The sequence below is a fragment of the Aquarana catesbeiana genome, linkage group LG05 (genome assembly GCF_042186555.1).
Source record: "Aquarana catesbeiana isolate 2022-GZ linkage group LG05, ASM4218655v1, whole genome shotgun sequence".
In the NCBI taxonomy this organism is placed as follows: domain Eukaryota; kingdom Metazoa; phylum Chordata; class Amphibia; order Anura; family Ranidae; genus Aquarana; species Aquarana catesbeiana.
Genome location: NC_133328.1, coordinates 343,054,296 through 343,081,075, shown reverse-complemented (window position 1 = coordinate 343,081,075; position 26,780 = coordinate 343,054,296).

Below are 26,780 nucleotides of genomic sequence, written 5' to 3'. Positions count from 1 at the left end.
CTGTTTCATCCCCGCATTAACAGCCTTTTCTACCGAGGCAGATATCATGGGGGACAGAAGTGCTGCCACTGCCTGTGCAATGCGTTCAGTTTTGTGGTCCCCGGCGAGCTGTGGGGATGTAGCTGGCATGGAGAAGGCTTGTGGAGAGAGTACTTGAGGAGAGGAGGCCTGAGAATGTGGCTGGGCAGGGGATGCCTGTAGGGATGTGTGTGGAGCTGTGCTTCCACTTACTTCCATCTCCGCCGTGTGCTGATGCTGCTGCTGCGCGCCTGTGTAGACTTCCGTGCAGGCCGAAGCCGGGGCCTCGATTTGCGGCAGGGCCGGCGGCGCCGTCAGGGCCGTGTTGGAGCGGGAGCCGCGGACCTCCACGAATCGGTCCATAGAGCGGGTACAGGTGCCCGAGGTGGTTGAGGGGGGTTTCTGGCTTCTGGGCCGGTTTTGTAGGCTGGTTTGGGCGTCCTCAGAGCGGGAGCTGATAAAGGGTGCAGCTACTCCATGCGGCGCCGGAACCGGAAGTCCTTTGTGTTTTAACAATAGTGGAATGGTGTGGAGGGATTATAGTAGTCGAGCAAAACTGACCATTTTGAATAAGTAGAATCTGCCCAGAAGCAATAGAGGCAGATCCATCCAGTTCTCCAATTCCTGTGCAATTTTCTTAAATAAGGGGGATAGTTCAAGGCATACAAAGATGAAGGGGTCCTGTCAATTTAATACCTAGATATGTGATGTTAGATTTAGCTACAGAGAAGGGAAGAATGAGGTCCAAGCGGGACTTGGTAGTATACCAAGAGGGAGGATTTTGCTTTTACTATAGTTAATGCAGAGGTCAGAGTATCAGAGTATAGTCTAAACTCATCAAAAATTTTCTTAATAGTGGACATGTCAAAGGGGGGTTCTCTGTGAAAATTAGGACGTGATCCGCAAATAGTGAGGTAAGTAATTCACTTTCACTGTTACTTATCCTATGGAGGGGGGTGGTTTCAGAGAGATGTCTTCCAATGCTAAATTGAACAGCAGTGGTGAGAGGGGACACCCCTGTCTAGTTCCTTTAAAGAGACAAAAATCATCTGATAGGAGACCTGCCACCAGTATGGCTGTCGGAGAAGCATTACATTATCTCAATATGATGGCTAAATTGGCCTGAGAAACCCAGTTTTGCAAGGACCATAGAGCGCCAATCAAAACGTACATTATTAAAAGCCTTCTTTCCCTGGGTTGTCTTTGGCATGCTCGAGCACCATCATAACCATATGGATGTTAAGGGTTGCTGTCCTCCCTCTAACAAAACCAGATTGGGCAGGGTGGATTAGAGAAAGGAGGATGTTGGCAAGTCTGGCCGCTACTATTTTGGAAAGGATTTTGACATCAAGATTCAGGAGTGAGATGGGTCTAAATGAGCCAGGTTCTAGTGGGTCTTTCCCCTTTTTTGAAAGTAATTTTATGATGATTTATGTTTTGGTGGGTAGGTAGGGACCTCCAGACCAATTGCCATTATGGACTTGCAGAAGAGTGGGTTTAACTATATCTAGTGACTTAAAGAATTCTCCTGTGAAGCCATCAGGACCAGGGGGCCTTATTGGGCGCTAGAGGTTTAATAGTTGTGGCGAGTTCCATCATGGATATGGGTGAATTTAGGGTATCAAATTGGAAAGGAGAAATTGAAGGGAAGTGAAGTTTATCAATGAACCTCTGTGCTAATGTTTTGTCTATTGGATCATGGGCATAAAGAGAGGAATAGTATTGGAGCATTATATGGTTGACCTCTTGTGGAAGGGATTTAACTGTGCCTCCAGAATATCAAAGAGAAGTGATAAAAGTGGGGTGGTAGGGACCTTTGCATAATCTAGCTAGAAGTTTACCAGATTTGTTCCCAAATTTTCAAAGGGTAGCATCCGCCTGTGCATGTTTTTTTTATTCTAATTTTGCCGCAAAATGATCAAATAGTCATTTTGCGGCATGCCATTCATTCTATTTGCAGAGGTATTGTGGGTTGCTAGGGAGCGTTGAGCGAGTTTAAGATGAGAGCTGGACTCTTGGTAACTTAAGAGAGCATGTTTCTTATAGGAGGAAGCATAGGAAATGACCCGACCTCTAAGAAAGGCTTGGCCCACCTCCCCCAGAAAAGGTTTGCGTTATCTAAGTGGTCGGAATTGGTAACTGAATATTCCTCCCAGGCTTTGCTCATGAAAGTTTAGAAGTCAGAGTTATTTGAGAGGTAGGATGGGAAGCGCCATAAACAGGGATTAGATTGAGGAACAGGGTCATCTACTGAGACCGAGATCGGGCATTATCCAAAATAGCAATATCATGGATCTAAGTACAAGAGAGTAATTGGATGATGCTATCGGAGCCAAAGATGTAATCAATCATGGTGAAAATATTGTGTGGGGGAGAATAGAAGGTGAACTTCCTATCAACAGGATGAAACAGACTCTAGACATCAGTAAGATGAAGGGAGTCCATAGTAGAGGCAAAATAGGTTGGTCTAAGGTCAGCAACTTGTAGGGGGAGCTTAGGGCTGGATCTGTTATCAGATAGGTGAATGGTAGTGTTGAAAACTCCTCCCACTAGGTGAGGAATATAGGGGAGTTTTAGTAGCCTGGCGGTCAGGTCACAAAATAACTGTTTGCTCGAATTATTAGGTGCATAAACATTTGATATCTGTAGTACCCTGTTGTCAATGTGAAGATGGGCAGAGACTATACAGAGTATGATCTCACAGGGGATGGTTTTGTGGATTAAAATGAGTGCCTTTTTCCTGACAGCATCTGAGCCTAGGACTGTGCCCACTCAGAGCTTTTTCATGCAATTGAAATCGGGAGAGGTTATATGTGATTCCTGCAACAGGGCAATATCTGTCTTTAATCTCTTGAGATGACAGAGTATCTTTAGTCTTTTAATAGGGGATCTCAGTCCTTACACATTCCAAGAGGTAATTCTCATGGAAGTATTTTGGAGATACAGATTAGAGAAGCAGGTATTGATGCGAAGGCGACTTCCTCCAGATCTAGTGAGCGCAGAAAGATTTCCACTTCAGAGGGGTCATGAAAGGTGAGTTGTTTCCCGCTAGGTGATCGCAGACACAGTATTGCAGGGTACGCCAAAGTAAATTTGATTTGTTGCTGGAACAATTCTGTGCATATGTGTTGAAATACCTTCCTTTCCCTGGAAAATTCAATATAATAATCCACGAAGATTAGGATCTTGATGTCGTCCACTTGTAAAGATTTGGTTTGGTTGGTATTTATGTAAGATGGCTGATTTATCAACGTAATTTAGATATTTAGCAATGACCGGACGAGGAGAGGTGCGGTCAGCATATTGTGCCCCAAGACGGTGGGCTCGTTCAACAATGCACATGGCGGTGAGGCCCAGCGCTGCAGGAAAGTGAGGATTGTGCAGAAATCCAACAGAGAGGATGGTTGCATGGATTCAGGGACTCCTACAAATCGTAGATTGCTACGCCTCGATCTGTTTACAAGCTTCTCAAGCTTTTGGAGGGTAAACTGATTGGTTTTATTCTGATTTTGTTCAGAGGTTTAGGCTTGGTAAAGTTCATCCTCTATGGTGGAGAGCCTAATTTCAGCCTCACTGAGGTGAGATGTATGGTCACCTAGCTGTTTTTTTAACTCCTTCAGATCCGCGCTATAGCCAACTGACGGATACAGCGTGGATCTGCTTTGCTGGGAGGGCGTCAATAGATGCCCTCCCCTTTGCAAGCTGGCCATGCCCCCCTGAAGGGCACATGTGGCACACAATGTGATCACCTGAGTCAATGAGACTCAGGTGATCACAGATCAGAGTAAGGGGTCGATCCTGACCCCTTACCACGTGATCAGCTGTCAGCCAATGACAGCTGATCACGTGATGTAAACAGAAGATCGGTATCACTGACAGCGTGAGGAGAAAAAAAAGCTGATCACTGGCCTCTGTTGAAGGGATATCGGTCCTGAGCAGGGAGAGGCGAAGCCGCCTCATATGTGCCCACAAGTACCATCTGCCAGTGCCACCTATCAATGCCCATGAGTGCCACCTATCAATGCCCACCAGTGGTGCCAATCAGTGCCTCATCAGTGCCACCTAGCAGTGCTGCCTATTAGTGTCACCTACCAGTGCTGATCAGTGCCCATCACTGCCACCCATCACTGCCCATCACTGCCACCCATTAGTGCCCATCAGTGCCAGCTATCAGTGCCACCTATTAGTGCCCTTCAGTGCTACCCATCAATGCCCTTCAGTGCCGCCCATCAGTGCCACCCATCAGTGCCACCCATTAGTGCCACCTCTCAGTGCCCTCCAGTGCCACCTCATCAGTGCCCACCAGTGCTGCCTATTAGAACCCATCAGTGCCGCCTTATCAGTGCCCATCAATGCAGCCTATGGGCATCAGTGAAGCCTATTAGTGCCCATCAGTGTAGACTCATCAGCGTACATCAATGAAGGAGAAAAATTACCTGTTTGCAAAATTTATTGACAAAATATAAAATGGTTTTGTATTTAGAAAAAAAAGAATTGGTCTTTTTAAATTTTTTTAACAAAAAATAAAAAACCCAGGGCTGATCAAATACCACCAAAAGAAAGCTCTATTTGTGGGAAAAAATGATGTAATTTTCATTTGGGTACAGTGTAGCATTGTCATTCAAAGAGTGACAGTGCTAAAAGCTGAAAATTGGTCTGGACAGGAGGGGGGTTTGGGTGCCAGTAAGAAAGTAGACAATATGCTCCATCCCTCCCTGAACTTCTTTCTCTACTGTAAAGGCTATAGTGGGCACGAGTAGCGCAGCAACTGCCTGTGCTATGCGCTCCATATTGTTGTCACCAGGCAGAGGAGAGGGATGGGAGGATCCGGCACTAACCTCCAAGTCGGCAGCCTCCGCCATGTTGAGGAGTGGGGCTGCATCCGAGGGATTGGGCCTGCGAGCGAGAGACGATCTTGTGCAGGAATAGCTCCATATGTGCCTCAGAGAGATGCAGGGAGCTGCGCTGATGAACTGGGCTGGCGTTGTATGCGGGAGCTGAGGAGGAGAGCGACTAGTTCATACGGCGCCAGAACCGGAAGCCCAAGATTTTGTTTCAATGAACGTTTGTCCATGTGAGATCAGCATACAGAATAAGCATCTATTTTATTTATTACAGGTATTTCTATAGTGCCATTAATTTACACAGTGCTTTTACATATACGTATATATTGTACATTCACATCAGTCCCTGCTCTCAAGGATCTTTCAATCTAAGCTCCCTAGCTCACATTCATACATACACAAACAGTACTAGGGGCAATTTAGACAGGAAACAATTAACTTTCCAACATGTCTTTGGAGTTTGGGAGGAAACCAGAGTACCCAGAAGAAAAACACACAGGTACAGGGTGAACATGCAAACTCAGTGCAGGTTGTGTAGTGGTTGGGATTCAAGCCAATGACCCTAGTGCTGCTAAGTGAAAGCACTAATCACTTGACCACTGTGCTGTCCATTTTTGTTGACATCTATAACCTCCTGCTTTATCTGATTTCAGTCTATCTGGCTTCTGAGTGCTAATCTTAAGCTGGCCATAGATGGAACGCTTTTTTTCCTGCAACCACTGGTCAGTGCTTCATCCCTTACATATAAATACAATACATCTACTATTGGTTGGAATTTTTTAGGCACTTCCAAAAATGTTGGAACTGTTAAAGCAGTTGTAAACTGCTGGATGTTTTGGTTTTTTTTTACCCTGCAAGGTAAAGCCATAATGAGCTAGTATGAAACACATACTAGCACATTATGTTAAACTTACCTTAAAATGAAGCACTCCCATGCCGAGATGTCAGAGCTGGAGGCCGCATTCATCTTCACCCATCTTGCTTCTGGGTTCACGGACTCCGGCTCTGTGACTGGCTGGAGCCACAATGACGTCACTCCCGCACATTCACGCAGGAGCCGCCATTTACAGCACAGGGCTCTGAAGGAACGGTACAGTTGGCCATTCCTTCAGAGCGCATGGCTGCATGTAGAGTAAACATCTCCTAAATGGTACACGTTTAGGAGATATTTATACTACCTATAGGTAAGCCTTATTATAGGCTTACATGTAGGTAAAAGTCAGTGATGGAAGTTAACTTTACATTTGTATAAGATAAATCCATCTACTATGGATTATACATATTATTCTAGTCCCCATATGTATTATATCTAGAATTGATCACATCCTTACCACTCAATCATATCTTTCTTATTTTTCTTTTGCTAAAATCAAATGGTGCCCTGGTCTAATCATGCCCCCCTCCTTTCTCAATCTCTCTCCTTTTGCCATCCACCTGGTTCCTGACAATACATTTGTTCTTTACTGACCTCATTTGGCTCATATTTATGGGGTAACAGCTATGCCTGTGAGTACTTTGTATCTAATGTTGGCTCTGTCTGATCCACAGTATCATTGTAGGAGGCCCATGAGCTCACCATATGTAGACACCTGATTGCATTGGCAATGAGACACCAAAGGGATTGACATGAAAAGATACAAAAACTAGCTACCAAAATTTAAACAATTAGTCAGCTGGAAAGAAATGTTTTGATAAGGCTTTACAGGTAAAAACTGTCCTTTACTAGAACTGAGCTGAACCAAGTCTGCTCACTTAAAGCAGTTCCACCCTAAAGTGGAAGCTCTGCTTATCTACTTACTCCTCCCCCCCCCCGGTGCCAAATTTGGCACCTTTTGGGGTAGGGGGAACAGATATCTGTGAGATACCGTGTAAGGGCGCAGCGGTGACCTATGTCATTTACGGCCCCTCCTCCTTCCCTGCACTGCCTTCTGGGAGACACACACAGGTCCTAGAAGACAGCGGGAACATTCAGAAAAGAGCAGTGTGACTCGCAAGACTGTGATGTCTGCACCCGAAGCCGACCTGTCCATCAGGTTCGGGGGGCAGGCGCGGCATCCTTACTAAGGGAAAGCCTTTTATCTTCACAATCTGTTTCCTATTGCACATGCGCAAGTCGCGCTGAACTTTCTGAATGGTCCTTCTGTCTTCTGGGACCTGTGTGTGTCTCCCAGAAGGCAATGGCACCATTCAGAAAGCGCAGCCCAACTCGCACATGCGCAGTAGGAAACAGGTTGCAAATACGCAAGGCTTCACTTCCTGTTTCCCTTAGTAAGTTTGCCATCGCCTGCACCCGAAGGCCAATGGACGGGTCGGCTTCGGGTGCCGACATCGCAGGCTCCCTGGACAGGTAAATGTCTCTATATTAAAAGTCAGCAGCTACAGTATTTGTAGCTGCTGATTTTTATTTTTTTTTTAATACAGGCTGGGGACTCCTCTTTAATAAGCCAAGTACTATGCTGCAAGAAGGATGAACTCTTTCTATACATAGCATGTACCCATCCAGCCAAGCTAATGATAATGTAGCAGCCAATCCTTCTTCAAATCTTTCAAAATAATTTAATGGCACTATAAAATACCCCCCCCCCCCCTCTATTTTTCAGACATGTAATATACTGTATGTTCTAGTATCTGAAACCTCTTTCAATCCCATCAGAGGCATGCATTGGTTTGAGTGCTAATGTTAATTAGGTTCCATCTTCTATGAATTATTTAAAACCCTCTAAAACCATGGGACCAGGTGGCTTCTTTTTAAAAGCTGGACCCCTTATTGGTTCTACACCTAAATCACAAGTTGTATACACTGAAGAAAGAGCAGCATTTTTTTCCTTTTCATTGCTGGCTTATTTTGCCCTAAATTACTACAAAAATCTATCAGTTACCCTCCATACCTTTAGCCCTGGGTCATTTCAAAGACAGATTATATGGGATATTATATGGGATACTATTAAAGCTAGAACTACTATTTATAGACACAAAAGAGAAGAGGATATATTATCCAAGAACACTCTGCATCATTTTCATACTGCCAAGCTTTTGCCGTTTATTACTCTTCACCAAACCAAATTCCCCAAATTCCCCTTCCATATGGATTTTTCTGGAAATCTCCAATTCCCATTATACCACACTGAAAGCACTTTATTTTTTTTTACTTTCCCCTGACTCTTGTTCCCCTTTGTTCTTTATTGCTCTTCTCCCATTCCTACTTGTATTCCTATTCTTACAATACAGATTTCACACTTAGTATTGCCTATGTTTGCTACTCTCCTTTTCAACAACTGTTCATTTTAATCTGTTTTGGCTTTGTCATCATGCTTGTACATGACATTGTATGAATATAACTATTATGCAACCCAGAAATAGGCACATTAAGCAGATGTTCTCTGTGACTCTTTTGGATGTTACTTAAAGTGGTTGTAAAGGCAGAAGGTTTTTTAACTTAATGCAGTCTATGCATTAAGATAAAAATCCTTCTGTGTGCAGCAGCCCCCTCAGCCCCACTAATAATTACCTAATCCCCCTCTCGATCCACCGATGTCCATGAATGCCTCGGCTGGCTGGGACTCTACCTCCTGACTGGCAGAGACACAGCAGCGGTATGTAGCCAAACAGTAACCAATGAGGAGAGAGGGGGGGTAGGGGCCGAACTGTGGCTCCGTGTCTAAATGGATACACGGGTACCCTCATAGCAAGCGAGACTTTACAATCACTTTAATGAATAAGCTATAAATGTCTGTTCAGTCCATGCACAACGTTATTGAGAGCATGTTTTGCTTACATGTTATACCTGATATCAAGCAAAGATTGTGTCGCTTTTTCATAAAAATATTGAAACATAAATCATTAGTATCACTGAGGATTGGCTAGAGGTTGCAAGAGGAGACATAATCCTATTATAATATTATGCTAAAGGGGAGCAAACAGATACAGTACTAGAAAAAAATATCAGTCTCTTTAGTGTAAGGGCTAGACTTTTATGTACCTTTGGTAACAAATAAATTGTAATCGAATGCAACCAAATGTTCAACTTGCAAAGAAGATTGTATTATCTTTATCAATAATACCACTTTGAAAGGCAGAATCCACCACTTCCTCTTAACAGCTAATGCAGGACTCTTAAGCAGCCTTTTATAAGAATTCTCATCAGAAATATTTGATATCTTTTTATCATGGTATTGCTTGACATTCATAACCATCATTGAACCACCCTTATCTGCAGGTTTTAATTAGGATATCCCACTGCTGGAACAGAGATTTTAAAGCAAAGTGTTCTTACATAGATTTGTTGGGAATAAGATTGCAATATGTTTTGTTTCATAAAATAGACATCCTTATTAATTTGTTTAATGAACACACATACTTTATATACATAGCAGAAAAGGAACATAAAAATCATAGTACCAATCAGTGGTGGCTGGTGTTCTTTACTGAGGGGCAAGCAACCACCCCCCCAGCGGTCGGCGGCACCTCCCCCAAGCTGTTTGCTGGTCGGTCCGGCACTTACCCCATCTAGGCTGGTAGTGGGGTGGCGGACAGCGTGCAGTGGCTCTGTGTCCTCTCCTCAATCAGCAGCTTTCAGCAGCATCATGCAGCTCCTCCCCTCCTCCTAGGCATCCAATAGGATCGCCTGTCCTTTCAGCCACTCAGGTGATGGGTGTCAAAACCCGCTTCATGTTTGGATGTGAGGAGGATCAGTGTTACAATAGGGAATATTCATTGGCTGTTGTAACACACCTGGGTGGGCTGTGAGCGCATTCTCTGCGCCCTGAGCCCACCCTATTTTGAAGCCTATTAGAGCCTCCGGTTCTAATCAGTGCTTCAAAAAACACCCCCATATTGGACTCCATGCATCCGGATACACATGGATAGGGGGAGGCGCCGATGGATGGGGCGGTGCCTGTGCGCCCTTAACGAACGGGCCGCCCCTGGTGCCAACAACAAGGATCAGTCTATCAATCCCACAAGCCATATAAGTAATCAATCAGAATCAAAATCAGAGGAAGTTTTGCTTTCATGCACAGAATACAAAGCTGCCTTTGGCTGAGCACCTCTCACCCTGGCTCTTTTTTGTTCTAGGTGTGAGATGGGAAGTCTCTGTTTCACAACCAAAACCCAGCACTGTGTACTGTAAGTAGCTAAAGCTACATAGGGGTGATTTTCGAAAGCTGAGCACCATCAGTAGAGGTGCACGGCGAGGAGCAATGCACATTTCCATATTTATGAAATGGTGCGCTGGTAACAGAGCGCAAATCCCACATTTACTATAGCGATCTCGGCGCACGGGAATATGCAATCTGTGCGCCACTATGGTGCACGGCATCTCCAAATCAATATTGACAGAAGATGGAGGTGCCAATATTATGGGGTGATGGAAGTTTAGTAACAACTGCCCAAGTAACAAATATGCCCAAAATAGAATGAGAAAGTAACTTTTTCAGAGAAAGCCTGCTGTGCCCGCAAGTACGTTTAGAACTGCGTGAGATCAATGTAAGCAGTGCGCATTTGCAAGTGGCTGTTGCACTCATTCACATGCGTTTGTTCACTGCGCGGCCAAAATCTTAGTAAATGTTAAGCAACGTACATGCAATTGCATGGGTTGAACGGGCGCACCTCTAAACTTGACACGTTTTTTTTTTTACGCTGGTTCACTTTTATGTATTTTTTTAAAGAGATTTGCACACAGGTCATGTTAGCATGTTACGTTGCTAACATGTTACATGCACCTTGTTAAAATTATGTAAAATAACTCTCGCTCCTCTAGCCCCTCCTAAAAGGGCATTTAACCTTCCCCCCTCTAATGCATATGATTTCCTTGGGCTAGCTTTTGCTTTTAAAGGATAACGCCACGCTTCATTCTCCAATGCTCTTGTCTCCCCCTCTAACCCCTTGGATTTCCATGGGATAACTTTTGCTTTTAAAGGAGAACTCCACACTCCTTTCTCCAATGCTCTTGTCTCCCTCCTGTAACCCCTTGGATTTCCATGGGCTAACTTTTGCTTTTAAAGGGGAACTCCACATTCCATTCTCCAACGCTCTTGTCTCCCTGTCAGAAACCATGAAATCAGACTGAGACAGAAGTACAGTTAAATCACACTTGTTTAATAATAAAAGTAAAAAGAACAAATGTAGTCTAAACATAGCCAAAATTCAGTAACCGGAACGGATAGTCAGCCAAGCCAGAAGTCAGGGATCAATGTAGAGGAACAGCAAGCAGGATCTGGAGCCACAAGGAATGTCAGCAAAGCCAGGCTTTAAACAGGAATGCAGGAGATGGTTTCTTGTGATGTTGACCAAGGCGAAGGCAGAGCTCCTCTGGACTGGACGGCTTAAGTAGGCAGGACTGACGAGCAGGATATGATCAACAGCTGAGTAACTGTGGAGAGAGATGGGAGCTGGCAAATAGCCGATAGCTGAGTGGACAGCTCAGAGAAGGAAGGGCTGAACCCAGACCTGACATTCCCCCCTCTAACTCCTTGGATTTCCATGGACTAACTTTTGCTTTTAAAGGGGAACTCCACACCCCATTCTCCAATGCTCTTGTCTCCCCCCTCTAACCCCTAGGATTTCCATGGGCTAACTTTTGCTTTTAAAGGGGAACACCACACTCCATTCTCCAATGCTCTTGTCTTCCCCCTCTAATCCCTTGGATTTCCATGGGCTAACTTTTGTTTTTTTTTTTTTTTTTTTTTTTTTTGAGTTTTAAATACTGTTTATTGAATAATAAATAACAGTACAATATTATCAAACTGGCAGAGACTTCCAAGAATAACATAGCAATGTAAGTTACATTAGTGTCAAGATGTACATGTACCTCCTCTTGAGGCAAATACAGAAAAAGAGTGTAGACATAAGAGAACTCAAGGTCAACAATCAGAATTCTATCACCTAGTGTAAGGCCGCCAGAGATCAGGACAGGGAACCTATAGTTCGCGGGTACCAGAGTTCCTCCAGGGTCGGCCACGCACCCCGATTGGGAACCTGCTGTACGCGGACCCACCTAGAGGGACCCCGGGAGAGCCTAATAGCCTTCTCTGAACCTGTCCTGAGCTCACGGACCGCCCATGGTTGATCAAATGAGAGCTCTGTCGTTTCAAAGAAGGAATAAAAAAACAGACTATGAGCCTAACTGTAACAAAATAGAAAGTATCACTTATACAGGGGACTAACCCCAAAACTTAGAGAAGGTACCTGCTGAGTCACTATAATGTGAGTTTTCCCCTTTTCAAATTGTATAGCCTTAATATGTCTTTGAAGGAAAAATATACTGTTAAGGGGGTTTCCGCCAGGTACTCTCTGCTCAACCTTTGCTCATCTTAATTAGATGGATTTTAGACATAAGGTATTAGGGATAAACAGAAAGAAGTAAGAAGAATAGGGGGAAAAAGGAGGGGAGAGAAGAGAAGGGGATTGAGAAGGTTAGGGACAGGAATCCTCGCGGAGAAAGGGGTAGGCCTGGATCCGACTGGAGCCTGGGGGGCTCCTAGACTTTGTACCGATTCAGGTTAGAGGTGGTAGTCCCAGGAAGCAAGCCCAGGGCTCCCCAATCAGTCTGAATTTATCGGAGGTGTCTAAAATGCTGCTCGAGACCTTTTCCTGTGTCATAATCCAGGAAATTTTTTGTTTGGCCTGTCGAAGGGAGACCGAAGGTTTTTTCCAGGCATGAGCCAACGTAATCTTGGCCCCAAGCAGAATGAAGTGAATCAGGGATCGTGATAGTCTAGGTACTTTCGGGATGTTGTAATTTAGTAGAGCTATTGTGGGGCTTTGTTGGATTGCATATCCTGTGGTTTTGCGTATGAGATGAAATATTCCATTCCAAAACCTTCTAATTTTGGGACATTCCCAAAATGTGTGAAGTAGGGAACCTATGTGGCCACAACCTCTGAAGCAGAGGGGCGAAGAATTTGGATAGAATTTAGTGATTCGGGTTGGTACCAGGTACCACCTGGTTATGACTTTAAGATCTGCCTCCATCAGAGAGGAGCTGAGCATGCCTTTAAAGGAACGGGAAACACAAGTATGCCAGGTGTCCATGTCCCATTCGAGTTGTAGATTCCGCTCCCATTGCAGCATATAATTCGCTTTCTCCTGGGGCTCCGCTAGTGCGGAGTATATAAGGGATATTCCACCCCTTACACCCATGGCTGAGGAGCACCAGAATTCGTATGGGGTAACTGATAGTGGGGTTGATGAGCTTTTCCAGATCCCTCGTAAGAAATGTGAAAGTTGATAGTAACGGAAGGTCTCTGTTGTTGGCATCTCCAGTTTAGAGATGCAGTATTTAAGCGATATGGGGCCGGAGTTAATGAAAAATTGTCCTATTCTGTAGAGGCCCTTGTCTAGCCACCACCTAAAGGCCTCGATGTTCATACCCAGTTGGAATTGAGGATTGTGAAAAATGTGTGCCAGGGGTGACCATTCGGAAGTGATGTAATGTTTCTTATAAAGTGTGTCACACAGGGCCATGGAATGAGACAGGGATGGGGAAAGGATCGGGGGTCTATCCTTTTGTGGTCTCCAAACCAGGAAGTCCAGAGTGTGGTTAGGTGTGGCCTGGCGTTCAATATCAACCCAATCAGGCCTAGGGCCTTTTGAATATATAGCTGAGAATTGGCAGAGTTGTGCCGCCTGATAATACCACCATAAATTAGGTAGGCCTAGTCCTCCTTTCTTCTTGGGTCGGTATAGCACCTGTTTAGAAAAACGATGACCCTCCCCCCCCCAGATAAATCTAGTGATTGAAGCCTGGAGTTTGTCTAGTGTGTGTTTTCAAATGGGAATTGGTAGGGAGCGGAAGAGATACAGGATTTTAGGGAGTAAAGTCATTTTGACTGAATTGATTCTACCTAACCAGGACATTTTATAGCGGGCCCAATGCGTGAGATCTTCTGAAAGTTTCTTAATCATTGGAGGGTAATTGTGATGGTAGAGCCGATCTATTTTCGCTGATAAGGAAACACCTAAGTATGGTAGTGCTGAGTCACACCAAGTGAAGGGGAAATGGGTTTTGAGCCTCTCCACCAGCTTATGTGGGGAGGAAATATTCAGCGCCATTGATTTGGCCATGTTGACCTGAAGTCCCGATATGCAGCCAAACGAGTTAAGTAGTTGGAGAATGTTGGGGGTGGAAATGAGGGGGGATGTGACAAACAGGAGAACGTCATCAGCGAATAGTGCGCATTTATGGGTTTTTTGGCCACATTGCACTCCGTGAATGCTAGGGTTTTGTCTTATGGCCAGAGCCAAGGTTTCTATCGCTATTGCGAATAGAATCGGCGAGAGAGGGCAGCCTTGTCTAGTCCCTTTTAGTATATAGAATTCTTCTGATAGGTGGCCTTGTATTTTAATACGTGCTCTAGGGGAGGAATAGAGGGAGGATATGGTAGTAATAAATTCCGGACCAAAACCCCATTTCCGCAATACAGTAAAGAGGTATGGCCAGGTGACCGTGTCAAAGGCCTTTTGGAGATCTATCGATAGGACATATCCTGGTTGAGAGGGCCCCCCATCCCATGACGATTGCATGAGGGAAATTAAATCTACCGCTCTCCTAATCTGGTCCGGCCCCTGTCTTCCGGGGATAAACCCCACCTGGTCCTTGTGGATATAGTTAGCTATGAAGGAAGCCAGTCTATTAGCCAGAATTTTCGTCATAATTTTTAAATCATTGTTTATCAATGAGATTGGTCTGTAATTGCTTACGTCGCTAGGGTCTTTGCCCGGTTTGGGGATTACTGATACGTATGCCAGGTTGGCTGACGGTTCCAAGGGGTTCCCCGCACGGAGAGAATTAAAAAGACGGGCCAGATAAGGAGATAGGACAACCAAAAAAGCTTTGTAGTAGTGTGCAGAGAAGCCGTCAGGGCCTGGGGCTGATTCTGTTTTGAGGTTCTTTATTACTTCTTGAATTTCCTCCACCCTGAAGGGGGATTCCATAATGGACCTATGGGAGTCCGAAATTGTGGGAATATCGAGGTCATTCAGGAAGGATTCAATACAGTCTGAGTTGTTTGAGTTGTTAGGGACGGGGGCTGAGTATAGCTTAGAATAAAAATCCTGGAAGGTTTCCAAGATTTTTTGGGGATTTTGGGTGAGAGTTCCCGAATTTGATCTGATCTTGGGAAGTGAGAATGTTTTAATTTTGGGGGATAATTTAGCAGCCAGCTGGGGACCTATTTTATTTGCCTGGATATAAAATCTGCCGCTAAGCCATTCAAGATGCTTGTCTGCGTTAGATGTAAGGGCCATATTAAGTGCTGCTCGGGCAGCTTCTAGCTTGGACAGGGTGGAGGAAGAAGGGTCAGCTTTATGGGACTTACTGAGGGACTGGAATTCCCTTTCCATTTGCAGAATATCCGCTTTCCTTTCCCTTTTGAGTTTAGACGCCATTTGGGTCATTTTCCCTCTGAGGACTGCCTTGTGAGCACCCCAGAGCACACTAGGAGAAATGTCCTCTGTATCATTAATACGAAAGAATTCCTTAATATCTTTTTCTAGAATTATGCAGTGGACGGGGTTAGCTAGTAGAGATTTACTTATGCGCCATTGTGGAGGCCCAGAGGGAGAGAGAGAGCATGAGATTTTAAGTGTCACTAGGGAGTGGTCTGACCATGGGACTTCCTGTATGGAGGCCTTGGATGCTGTGTGAATATCTGAATTTGGGAGGAATATATGATCAATTCTGGCATAGGTGTTATGTGGAGCCGAGAAATGGGTATAGTCGTTTGCCGTGGGGTTCAATTCCCTCCAGACGTCTATCAGGCCCATATCATGTAGAAGTCGGGCTATTTTGAGGCTTTGAGTGGGTGGATTTTTAAGGCGAGCTCTCTCCTGAGAAGACTTGTCAAGCAGTTGATCAAAAGCGATGTTAGAGTCACCGCCCATGATCACCCTGCCTTCCAAGTGAGGGGCTAGAATCGAAAGCATAGAAGTGAAGAAGGTTGCCTGTCCTTGGTTAGGGGCGTAACAGGAGATAATGGAGTATAGAATACCCCCTATAGTTCCCTTTATTAAAATATACCTGCCCTCTGGGTCTTTGATCATGTGCGTGAGTGTAAAGGGAGTATTTTTGGACAGGAGAATGGCGACACCCCTTTTTTTGGTGTCGGCATTCGCCAGGAAAAAGGTCGGGAAGGTACGGTGCAGGAAGGTGGGGTTATAACTGGCTGTGAAATGGGTTTCCTGAAGTAGGACAACATCGAGGCCCCTAGCGTGGTAGCTTTGAAATGCCTTGCGGCGTTTAGAGGGGGAGTTGAGTCCCTGAACATTATGCGAAGCTATTTTTAACGAGTGTGCCTGGGGATTAGGATCAGCCATGGGTGTAGGGGGTGCGGAGCGATATGAGGCAAATGGAGCTTACCAGGACCGCCCGGAAATGGAAGTCGACTCGAAGAGGAATGGATTCATCAGTTTTCCTGAAGGCGGGGTCTGTAGGTATGTTCCGCGAGGATTCCTGGAGGGAGTGTGTAGAAGAGGGGGGGGAATGGGGGGAAGACAAAGGAGGAGAGTGAAAGGGAGAATGAGAGAGAAGGAGGGAGAGAGAGGAATGTAGGACAAGAAGATTAATCAGGCATAAAAATACTGCAAACATTAAGTGCAAAGTCAACAATAAATGAGATCAAACTAGGATCAAGTAAATTAAGGCAAAAATGAAAATTCGGACTAGTGTTGCTAGTCCTAATCCGGAGTCCCCTAAACGGGGGAGTCCGGAGAAAAAGAGGAGAGGGCAACCTCAAAATGGGTTGTCTACCTGATGTCACCAGAGGGGTACTGAGTCCCCTCAAGTCACAACAGAGAGGGTGGTATGCAGGGCCGCTCCGGCCGTCTGGATCCCCCAAAGCAAGGTGATTAAAGAAAAAATTTATGGGATCGGTCACCAGGAGGGAGAGCAATTTAAATTGCGTGTCGGCTATAGGATCTTAGGTACGCACACAACAAAAAGAAAGGAGAAAAAAGAAAAAAAAAGGGGAGACCGAGATTAATGGTGCAATAACAATGGGGAGAGGGCGGGGTAATAAGTGCAGGAGGACGAGGGAGGGGAGAAAAAAGGAAAAAATCTAGAAGAAAAAAATGCAAGTTCTTTTCCTTTTTTTTTTTTTTCCCCTTTTTCCCCTCCTTCCCCGTTGTAACGATGGTATCCATTGTGTTGTCCACCTGGCAATGCCTTTATGTATATCTCCTCGTCCAGAGGATACGTTTTAGCCCGGAAAGGGAACCCCTGTAGCCATTATCAGGGCTTGGGGGGGCATAGTTGTGGGCATTAGCTGTCATGAAAGGAGTACAATGGTTCGTTTGACGTAGGAATGCCCCTAATCTGAAGAAAACACGTTGTCCTCAGTCCAGCAGGCAGTTTGGAAGAAGAGAGTCCAAATCCGGCTTGAGGAATAATGTTCATCTTGTGGAGCGAGAGTCCTGTTGCCGCTTTGATAGCTGCTTGTTCCATAGTGGCGTAAGAGGGCTGCCCGGGGGGGGTCTCTTGGATGACCCCGGGGTGGGTGTTTCGTGCAGGGATGCCAGGGATTGCGAGATCAGGCCTAGTTGCAGGAGCAAGTGCTCCCCGTCTTGGAAGTTGGAGAACTGGTAGGGAACATCTTTGTAATGGAATTGAAGGTGAAAGGGGAACGACCAGCGATATTTGATGGAATTTTGGGCAAGTATTACCAGCAATGGCTTGAGCGCTCTTCTCTTTTGTACTGTAGCTGGCGAGATGTCGGCAAAGATTTGAATCTTATGCCCTTGAAATGACAGGTTCTCTGTGTTGCGAGATCTTCTCATAACTTCCTCCTTCACGCCGTAAAAATGTGGCTTGACCATGATGTCCCTCAGGAGGCCATCTTGGCGGGGAAGCTGGAGGGCTCTGTGCGCTCTGTCCAGTTCAAGTCTGTGGTTTTGGATGTCCGGTATGAGGTCTTTGATGAATAATTGGACGGTTTTTGGTATATCTGTTATCGTTTCAGGTATCCCACGAATACGGAAATTGTAACGTCTATTTCTGTTCTCCAAATCGTCTATTTTGGATAAGGCAGTATCTAGCTGGTCTTGAAGCGATTGAATACAGGCCGTGTTCTGGTTTGTGCGTGCAGCAGTGTTATCCACCACCTGCTCAATTGCATCTATCCGGGAGCCCAAGTTTTGTAGGTCAGCCTTAATAGTAGCTGTGATCTGGGTGGCATTCTGAGCTAATCCTGCTGCCAGCATATCTGAAAAGCTCTGTAGAAAGAGCTGCATGTCCTGGGGCTGGGGCTGCTGTGAGGCTGGGGGATGTGCGGGCCCTGTTAGGCCTAGAGGAGCCTGGAGCCTGGGAGGGAGTATAATGTCACCCCGGGACTTGATGTGGAGGGAGTCTGTGTTAGCCGGGGGGGTCCCTTGAGAGGTGCTGAGACTTACTGTTGCCGCCAGCATGTCAGCGCTCTGCTGGGTGAGGGAAGTGTGGTCTGTGGTATCCATGCTGTCCCTCTGTGAGGTAGCGGTCGCCATCTTGGATGGGTCAGGGGCCGCCTGATTGAAGAGCAATTGTCGGCTCACCTCGCTCTTTTTCGTTCCGCTCGTCATGTAATGATGAGCTGGGGAGGTTCGGTGAGCCCCGGGGAAAGTCTGGTGCCGGTTCCGCTCGATCTGAGAGCTCTGGGGGAGGAGAAGGGCCGGAGCGGTGCGGAGCTCTCGATTAGAGCGTCTCCTCGGGAGTCCCGCGCATGCGCACTTAACTTTTGCTTTTAAAGGGGAACTCCACACTCCACTCCATTCTCAAAAGGCTGTGAGCTGCCTTCACCAATCCAAACCACAACCTTTTGCAGAGCATACAACAAGGCCAGCTAGGAAAGGGGTGCAAAGAGTGATCACCCAACCCTCTTCTGAAAGCCTCCTGTCTGCAGCCCCCCACAACCCCAGCCTAGGGTTGTGTGGAAGAGGCCCTTGTCCCCCTGAATATGGGAACAAGGTGGTTGACTTTTGGGATGCTCAAGCCCCTCCTGCCCCCAAGCATCCACCCCCCTTTCATGGGCTAACTTGCTGTATGTTTAGCTGGGGGGTTGTTAGTGTGTGGGAGGGGCACAATATTTTTTTATTTGGGGTGTTTTTTTTCACGTGGGGGTTCTCATTTTAAGCCTTAACAGACCAAAATGGCCTTGTATGTATTGGGCGTAGGCTATTTTTTGTTTTGGGTTAAAATCTTGCAGCTGCAATGTAGATCTGTAAGTTTTCTCTAAAGCTGCACATCTTTGAAGCAGCATTTTGGATACATGCTACAGATTCACCAATTTACAGGCAGAGTAAGCCCCCCCCCCCCCCCCCAAAGTTACTAGCTTTTAAGCAATTTTGCATTTTTAACTACACTTCTTGTTGTTTCGTTTTATGGGTTGTCCAAATTGGTGACATTGATATATGTCCCTCAGGGTGGGACCTATGCCCTCATACCCATTTTAAGGCCAATAACTAGAATATAAGCCAGCCAAGTGGGGACTAGCAAAATTAACAAGTCAGTTCCCATAGACTTCAATGGTATTTTGTTGTATAACTTTTGCCCATGTTAGGCTCTTTGTTTTCCCTCCTGGACCGGGGGGTGTTTGACCCATCTGTAATTTTGTAGCATGCTGGATGATGTGCTTAATTTTGGATGGGGGTTGGCCTATGTTGTGCTAGCTGCATTTGGGTTCTTCTGGGCATGCTCAGGGACTGTGGATTTTTGCTGTGGCTTTTGGTGTGTGAAATGCATTTGTGTTGGTCTGGGCATGCTAAGGGACTTTGGTTTTTTTTGTTGGTGCTTTTTGTGTGTGAACAGCACTTGGATTTTTCTGGGCATGCTCAGAGAGTGTTTTTTTGGGTTAGTAATTTAAGGACATCCTAAACAGGTGTACCCACTTTGAAGTTCTGTCTCTACATTAGGTGAACTTGCATTTTGTGTGTTTAATGGACTGTGCATGTGTTTTCAATTGTCTCATTGGCACACAAATCTATTTTAGATAAAGCTTGCAGATACCATTCTTTACCTTGCCCTGAAACATGGCAAGATTGCTTGATGGCCTGAATTTTCTTTGTTGAGCTCGATGGAGCGAAGGGGGATTCAGAACACCTTGCTGTTTCAGGTTATGCCTGGTCATTTGCATAAAGTGAGTTTGGAGTTCCTTGTGGAGAATCTGCTGGAGAAACCGGCTGGAGTGAAACCACAACACTATTGTATCCAGAACCATGCGCCACCAAGGTACTATGATGTTTCTTTTGTGCATAGCAATTTTTGCACGGGAGTTATTGAGAAGTGTAAGGAATTGGAAAAAGCTAGCCATGAGTCTATAAGGCCTTTCATAGTGGAACCCTTGTATGCTATGGAGGAGAAACCATTGGTTGTTCAACTGTTTAACCCCTTCATGGACATTGTCTTGGTGGTGGCCATTTTGAAGAGATACTGCTCTTCAGTAAAGGGAGGCTTCAGGCTGACTAATCATCTGGGGATCTTTAATGGCAAATGCAAGTTTTTTTTGTCAAACTGAAGGGGGATTCTGAAGGGATTGGTGGAGTGTGGCATCCACCAGCTAATGTTTCAATAGCAGAAAATAGAGGGTTTCTCTACTACCTTGGTCAACCGATATACTGCAGGAGATGTCAAAAGTTTGGGCATACCAGAGATAAATGTAATGTGGAGATGCACTGCTGGAACTGTGGGTAGGAGGGACATGAGGCTGGGGCTTGCTTGGTTAAGTGGGCCTGTGATATATGTGGACAGCGTTATCACACAGTGAAGAATTTTTCAAAAGTAAGAAGGGCCTATGTCTCTTATCCAGAAGCTGTCAGGTGCACCGCTGAGTGGACGACCAGTGTCCACACAGGTGCAGTCTGACTCTCCTGAAAGACAGGAAGAGGAGGGGGAGGTGGAGTTGGTAGAGGAAGAAAGTGGACACCAGGGTGTGGAGGAGAGAGTAGAAGTGCCACCCACCAGTGTGGAGCCATTAACAATGGAGAGTGGAGCAGAGGTGGAGAGGGTGGTGGAGGAGGCTATGGAGGAGATGGCAGCAGCCTTACAGTGGGAACCAGAGGTGCAGGAAGCCCAAGAAGAGAAGGTGGAACAGATGGAGACACTGGGTGCCAAGACCAAGGTGGACACTTTGGAGAACCCTTAAGAAGAGAAGGGCTAAGAAATTGAAAGAAAAGGCAGCTGGAATTGAAACAAGTAACCCATTTGAGCACTAAGTCCGGGGACTCCAGAAATGTTTCAGCAGGCCACAATGTCGCCTAGTCAAGAGTTTCTGGATGATGAAATCATTGTGGCCCTGAGGAATGTATGTCAGTTTTGTGGCTTAAGTGATAGGACTGGGGATGAATGATGCACATCTTCATGTGAATGAGCATCAAGCTGGTGTCCCTCAATGTGAGGGGTTTTGTGTCTCCTGGTAGACAGAGTGCCATTTTTGAGGACTTGAGGGTCGATGGAGGAGACATCACCTGTCTAAGCCTCCGGAGTGGGTGGTGGATTACATATGGTCGGCAGTTGGGGACAATAAGAATGCTGGGGTAGGCATTATCATTACAAATATAAATATTTGCATGTTGTGTGCCAGGAGGATTAACTTTGGCAGTTTTTGCTTTGTTTAACCAGAAGTTTAGGCTTTTTAATTTATATGCTCCTGTGAATAGACAGGAACATCTTGAGTTTTTTGAAGTTACATGCAGTGGGAAGACCTAGGTGTCCGTTTATCAAACTGTGATCAGCGGTGATCCCGAGCATCGCCATTGATCACAGGTCATAAACAGTTTATGAAACGGAGGTAATCAGTGGAGAACATGTTCTCCACTGATCATCGCAGCACACAGAGAATCTGTAACTGACTGTCACAGAAACTGCCATTTTATGAAGGTGCGATCTCGCCACTTCACTGGCAATCTGTGGCAGAATTCTCTCTCTCTGATTCACCAGCTCAGAGGTGGAGAATCAGAGAGAGAAGTGCAAAGCTGGCTGAGTATTCCGGAGAAAGCAGGAAGTGTTTTGACTTCCTTCTTTCACCCAGTGGCTGAACAGTCAGCAGAGCACATCTTCCCCACCATTATATATATATATATATATATATATATATATATATATATATATATATATATATATATATATATGTATATGTATGTATGTATGTGTGTGTGTGTGTGTGTGTGTGTGTGTGTGTGTTTATTTCAATAGATTATATATATATATATATATATATATATATATATATATACAGTATATATATATATATATTTTTATTTATTTATTAGATGTTCACATCTCTGGCTGGGTTCACACTTGTGCGATGCGTGATTCCTGTGTGGGTTTCCACATTGCACCTGCATTGACATCTGCGCACCACTGCGGGTGTCAATGTAAAGTTAATGACACCCCCAGATAATTTCACAAATCGCAGTGCGAACTATGTAATGGTGCAGGAATCGGATCACATGGGTGTGAACACCCATGTGATCCGATTCCAGTGTGGACCAAATAAAGGGTCCTGTACCATTTTGGTGCAAATGCAATATGATTTAAATTTGCATTGCGCAAACATTGCATGTGATCCGTACATCAATGTGTCACATGCAATATCTGTGATTGCACAATTGTGATGCCAGCCTCTTTCTCTCTCTATTTACAGTATCTCACAAAAGTGAGTACACCTTTCACATTTTTGTAAATATTTTATTATATCTTTTCATGTGACAAAACTGAAGAAATTACACTTTGCTATAATGTCAAATAGTGTACAGCTTGTATAACAGTGTCAATTTGCTGTCCCCTCAAAATAACTCAACACACAGCCATTAATCTCTAAACTGCTGGCAACAAAAGTGAGTACACCCCTATGTGAAAATGGCCAAATTGGGCCCAGTTAGCCATTTTCCCTCCCGATGTCATGTGACTCGTTGGTGTTACAAGGTCTCAGGTGTGAATGGGAAGCAGGTGTGTTAAATTTGGGGTTATCGCTCTCACTCTCTCATACTGATCACCGGAAGTTTAACATGGCACCTCATGGCAACAAACTCTCTGATGATGTGAAAAAAAAGGAATTGTTGCTCTACATAAAGATGGCCTAGGCTATAAGAAGATTTCCAAGACCCTTAAACTGAGCTGCAGCACAGTGGCCAAGACCATACAGAGGTTTAACAGGACAGGTTTCACTCAGAACAGGCCTCGCCATGGTCAACCAAAGAAGATGAGTGCACGTGCTCAGCTTCATATCCAGAGGTTATCTTTGGGAAATAGATGTATGAGTGCTGCCAGCATTGATGCAAAGGTTGAGGGAGTGGGGGTTCAGCCTGTCAGTGCTCAGTCCATACACCGCACACTGCATCAAATTGGTCTGCATGGCTGTCGTCCCAGAAGGAAGCCTCTTTTAAAGATGCACAAGAAAGCCCGCAAACAGTTTGCTGAGGGCAAACAGATTAAGGACATGGATTATGAGACCAAGATAAACGTATTTGGTTCAGATGGTGTCAAGCGTGTGTGGTGACCAGGTGAGGAGTACAAAGTCAAGTGTATCTTGCCTACAGTCAATTATGGTGATGGGAGTGTCATGGTCTGGGGCCGCATGAGTGCTGCCAGCAATGGAGAGCTGCAGTTCATTGAGGAACCATAAATGCTAACATGTACTGTGACATACTAAAGCAGAGCATGATCCCCTCCCTTTGGAAGCTGGGTCGCAGGGCAATATTCCAACATGATAATTACCCCAAACACACCTCCAAGACAACCACTGCCTCGCTAAATAAGCTGAGGGTAAAGGTGATGTACTGGCCAATCATATGGCCAGACCTAAACCCTATTGTGAGACATCCTTAAATGGAAGGTGGAGGAATGCAAGGTCTCTAACATGCACCAGCTCTGTGATGTCATTATGGAGGAGTGGAAGAGGACGCCAGTGGAAACCCATGAAGCTCTGGTGAACTCCATGCCAAAGAGGGTTAAGGCAGTGCTGGAAAAAAATGGTGGCCACACAAAATATTGATACTTTGGGTGCAATTTGGACATTTTCACTTAGGGGTGTACTCACTTTTGTTGCCAGCGGTTTAGACATTAATGGCTGTGTGTTAAATTATTTTGAGGGGACAGCAAATTTACACTGTTATGCCCCATACACACGGTCGGACATTGATCGGACATTCTGACAACAAAATCCTAGGATTTTTTCCAACGGATGTTGGCTCAAACCTGCATGAGGCAAGCCAGCACTGCGGAGCAGAGGCTCGTTGCTACCCTGCAGTACTTGACGACAGGGAGAAGTCTGCAGGACTTGAAGTTCTCGACAGGCATCTCCCCCCAGGCTCTGGGGATCATTATCCCAGAGACCTGTTCTGCCATCATCCAGGTCCCGCAGAAGGAGTATATGAAGGTAAGATTTTTATCCTTTAATATCACATTTTATTGTATTGAATGTTTGTTAATATACTGTATTTCTCTCCTCATTCCCAAATTACCATGATTGTAATATGCTGTGAATGTCCCCTTTGTTCTCATGCATGCTGGATTTTTATGTAATTATTTTTTTAGTCCTTCATACATATTTTCCTTCACTAACCTCCCCAGCATGCTCTCCTACCCCTATATTCACCTCATGTAGTCACTTAACAATGTATTTTATCAGCTCCATAGTAGTGCTTTACCCCAAACACCCCCTAAAATGTTTTGAAATGTCATTTGTGCTTTAAATTCAGGCAGAGTGCCAGAGGCTTTTTTTTGTGGTGTCCCCAAATCATTTTTTGTAACCCTCCCCCCAACTGCTAAGTCAGCTGATCCCAATTCTCTATCTATCCTCAATCATCTATTTGCTGACTTTGCCAAACCCATACACACTATACCCATCTCTTTTGTGGTCAGATGTATGGACGAATTCCCCAAAGCATGTAGTGCAAGGGCCTGCCTGTATACTTTCAAATGGTACTGTTTCAAGTTTTTGGATACTTTTATTACCTTGATAGGTAATAGCAGAATGTCCAAATGTGCTCAAATGTGTACCGTGTGTATTTATATCTTTGTATTAGGACACTTCTTACCTGTCCAGTGGGCTGCCAATAGTGTAACTAAGGAGGGGCTGTTCCAAGTAATATTATTTAGGAATTCATCTCTCAATGAAGTGGAGAGGGTTACCTGTCCAAGATTCCCCCCCTATAATGTTAGAAATGGCCTATGAGGGGGGGGAGGGGGAATATGATAGGTGTACCTTATACTTTGGTGTTGTAAAATTCCCCTTAGTAAATGTTATCTGGAGGTTGGCCAAGAATGTTTGTGTCTAATCTGCTTGCCATGTTTATGTGCAAAAATTGTATTTTTTTTTGTTTTCCTCAACAGTTTCCTTCCACGCCACAGGAATGGCAGACTGTGGCCTCCCACTTTGCCCAGCGGTGGGACTTTCCTAACTGCAGAGGGGCAATTGATGGGAAACACGTCCACATCATCCCACCACCCAACTCAGGGTCGTACTATTATAATTACAAGGGGTTCAATAGTATTGTGATGTTGGCGGTGGTGTCGGCTAATTACGACTTCCTATATGTGGACGTGGGGAAGAATGGCCGGATGTCCGATGGTGGAGTCATCGCCCAGACGGAGTTTTACAGGCATCTCCAGAATGGCAGCTTGGACTTGCCACCTCCAGAAGACAATGTGAAAGGACTCCCATTCATCCTCGTTGCGGATGAAGCATTTGCACTGGGGGATCATCTTATGCGGCCATTCCCGATGAGGATCCTCACCCCGGAACAAAGGGTTTTTAATTACCGGCTGGCCAGAGCCAGAAGAGTGGTGAAAAACACATTTGGAATCATGGCCAGCCAGTTCCGCCTATTTCTTACACCCATCCATATGGCGGAGTATAAACTTAATCATATAATCCTGGCGTGCTGTGTTCTACATAACTTTTTACGCCAACATTCTGCCAACTATGCTGGCTCAGTTGGGCCTAAGGCTGGAATTCTACATGAAACCACCCTGACGGTGCTTGAAAGTGGCCGTCCTGGCTTGCCCTTCCTGAGTGCCCATGATGTCCGGATAAGATACCTTGAGTTCTTTGCGGGTAGGGGGGCCATCAATATGCCAGATAATTTGTGAAGCCTTTATCAAATAAAAAAGAAAAAGCTAATCTTTGGTGACATTTACTGCTTGTGTTTGTTTTAGCTGACCCTGACAGCAATGTGGGTTGTCCTGAAAATGGCGTGATTGTGTAACAAAGCACTGTTGGGTGTTATTTACTAAAGGCGTAGACACTTTGCACTACTAGTGCACTTGAAACTGCACTGAAACTGCACTTGTAGTGCAAAGAGGATTTGCCCTTAGGAAATAACCCCCATTTTCACAGAAAACAGCAATTACATCACCACAAAAGTGTTGTAGCGTTGAGACAATAATCCACACATTCTTGATAACAATCTTTTTAATACCTGCACAATCACATGTGCATTTAGAAAAGGTTTTTAAAACAAACCAACATGTTTGTTGTATAACAATTTTTGGGGTAGCATTATCAAAAATAGAAATGTCCATTTAATTTAAAACAGGCATGTGTAAAACCAACAAGAAAGACAAAAATCTTGAACTTACAAAGTGGTGTCAATTTCCACCACATCTTCTTCCTCCTCCTGCTCAGCTTGGGTTGGGGGTATTTCCCCTTCTTCCCCAGGTGGGGGGTCTGTGGTCTCCTCGGATGAGGGGTGTCCTCCGAGTCTTTTCTCCCCTATGTAAAACAAAAATGGTATAATTAGCACACAGATATTTGATGGGCGAAATCTAAAGATGAAACATTGCTTGGAAGTGGGGTACAATTGTCTATTTAGGCAGAGTTCCAAGATGTAGCATTTTTATTGTGCTTTGTCAAGCTTCAAGACTTTACCTGTTTTGTACAAGCTTCACAGATGGAGACCCCCCTATAGTATACACTGGAGCACCTGTGTGGGCCCCCTAATAAAAAGGGTGTT